The 2,674-nt window shown below is 36.8% G+C and overlaps 1 long non-coding RNA gene across 1 annotated transcript; it reads left to right on the forward strand.

Annotated features, from left to right (window-relative positions):
• The first annotated feature begins 251 nt into the window (after positions 1–251).
• LOC112979332 (uncharacterized) lies at positions 252–1,684 on the forward strand. The gene is made up of 2 exons (XR_003258148.2): positions 252–748; positions 1,362–1,684. It is a non-coding gene; the product is annotated as an uncharacterized LOC112979332 (long non-coding RNA).
• The last annotated feature ends 990 nt before the right edge of the window (positions 1,685–2,674 follow it).

A 2,674-nucleotide genomic window follows, 5' to 3' on the forward strand; every position in this document is an offset into this window, starting at 1 on the left:
AAATAGATAGGGAACTATTTAGAAATGTGTCAAGTTCTGTTTGCGACTTATTCAAAGGCTTTGGGAAAGATAGGAGAAAGGTGATGAATGAATGTTGCCCAGCAGGGTTAAGAGACCAGTGCTATGATAAGCAAACTCAAATTAAGCCATGAGACAGGTTTTCTAGTTTGCACATGAACTGATGACCTTAGGTTCACTGCATTCAAAGGAGTGCAATGTTCATCCTGTTTCCACACATGCACACGGCTAACTAGAACATGGTCAGACCCAGTCATGCCCGTCTCTTAGCCTTCAGTACCATGGTATGTGGGTCTGGTACAGAGGTGTTACAAAGCCATCCAAAATTTTCTTCCATAGAGGAGGAATATTTCTAAGAAAATGGGTCTGTTCAGTTACTTTCTTGCTGGTTCATTCTTGCTTGACTACTGCAAACCACACCGGCGAAAGTGAGAGCCAGGACCACCCTGTGAAATAGAAGCTCACTTGTGTCCTCTTTGGGAGTCCTTATACCTGGACTTGTGCTGTCCCTGGTTACAAGGTTACATCTTCCTTTCCAACTATCTTCTGGTCTGGGGCATTATCAACAGTCAGGATAAACTGTGGAGTAATACTGTGATATTTCATACTGGGAAATCATGAAGACAGTACTGGAGTGATTTCCATTTGTGACCCAAGACAAGATTTACATGCATATAACTCAAACAAAGAACAGCCTATGAAGAACTCAACAGGAAGATGTGCTCCTCAGGTAATAGCTTTGCAAAAGGTTCCTCGGATTTTAAGAAATGAATGGCTGAGTGATTATAGATCTCTGTTATCTTAGAAAGTCTTAAGAAGCAAGAGGTTTGTAATTCAATTTTTAGATGGAAAAATTTTAAGATAGTGAGAGAAAAGGGCTAAAATAAATGAAAAAAAGAAAATATAATGGAAAAGAGAGAAATGTAAGACACTTCTCTGGCAAAAGCTTTGAGAAATATGCTAAGATGAATGGAGAATGTGAAAAGACTGAGGTCTTGTCTATGTCACACTTGTTTTAGGAGAATGACTAATATTATGGGAAAAAAGAAAAAGTTAGTTTGAAATCTTTACTTTAGCTTCAGGTGATATTCACAAACAGTCCATTTCAGGTCCTTTAAGGCCATGTAAGCTAGATACAACAGAACTGTTCTCAGTAGACGGACTTTTTGAAGATAAGGGGGAAAATATTCACATTTTTTACTATCCAGATGAAAAATAGAGCTCAAAACTGAGCTTTCTAATCATGATCTCTTTCTCAGGAGCTTACAAAGAAAAAGTTAGCCTGAAGCATCACACAGAGATATGCTAGTGTACTAATTGCAAATGTTTTTTTGTTTGGGCAGGTCACACAGCTGCTCTTGAAAACACCAAGCAGTTTCAGTGAGAAGCTTGCCTTTGTCTGAATTGTGCCAAGTGAGGCATGTGTTCTTCGTCCAGCGCAGTTTTGTAAAATTTAATTACTAGAGATGATGGGCAAATCTGAGCTATTTATATATTTTACCTGTGTAACTGTTGTACTGTTAAGTTCACTTAATGCCATCAGACACAAAGAACTTATGAAATGTATAGCCTTCCCCAGAAATTACAACACAGTGGGAATTTTTAGTGTTATTGTGTTAGGATGCATACATCTAAAGGGACTTTTGACCTACTTCAGAACTATATATACAAACCTCTACATTAAGGCTGCTTCAGTAAAAGGTATCTCATCAAATGTTGCTGAAAAACATCTTTAAGTAGCACATCTCTCATTTGAAATTTAAAACTATAAGTTTTCTTTTTTTAAAAACATATATGTCTCTGTATTATAAGGGTCCAAGAATTACAACAATGGAAGAGTTAAATGCGTAAAAATCAGGGGCACTAATCACAGTAATAGAAAAGAGGCAGGCTTCCCTTTCAATATAGAAATAATGTATTGTTCTAATGACAGTATATTCTTTCATTATCATTTTGATTATCATAGGACTGACTTCTCTCATAATGGCCAGTGACGTTGATGCTTACAATTCATGCCAAAATAAATATTGCATTCATCCTCTCTGAACTGAACTTAACCCAAAATCAACACAGTTATGCTTCTGTATTTACAGAGTTGAGGGTCAGTTGATATTTCCATCGTACCCTTTATTTTTAAAGGTCTTAACTTGGATTTTGCTTTTCATTATGTTTATTTTAGGTTTTCCATACTTAAAATATTAACTGCATGAAAACTGCATGTGTGTACAAAATAAAATATGCATGTCAAAGAAAAATCTTCATCCAACTTTAAAATACATGGTTTTGCAGTGCCTGGAAAGAAAAACCTCTTCCCATAAGGGATAGCCCAAAATAGACTTGGTCCAAAGATAACAGTTTGTGGTCCCAGTGCTGACTTCTGGGAACCAGGTAATTTTGTCGGAACTTCAGGAAAGTAATAATGACTGTGGAGTTGTAAAAATAAAATACACATGTCTGTGCTTGTATGCATGCACACAACACACACACAGAAACATAGATACGCACATGATACTAGTCTGAGTTACAAGTATGACGGAGTCAGAGCATCCAAAGTCAGATTTTTTTAACACACAAAATATTGGAGGTATCTGAGAAATAACCTCCGCTATGTACAGCTAATTCCCCACACATCAGCTCATTCCTTAACTCATGCGCG

Source organism: Dromaius novaehollandiae, chromosome 3 (genome assembly GCF_036370855.1).
Source record: "Dromaius novaehollandiae isolate bDroNov1 chromosome 3, bDroNov1.hap1, whole genome shotgun sequence".
Taxonomy (NCBI): domain Eukaryota; kingdom Metazoa; phylum Chordata; class Aves; order Casuariiformes; family Dromaiidae; genus Dromaius; species Dromaius novaehollandiae.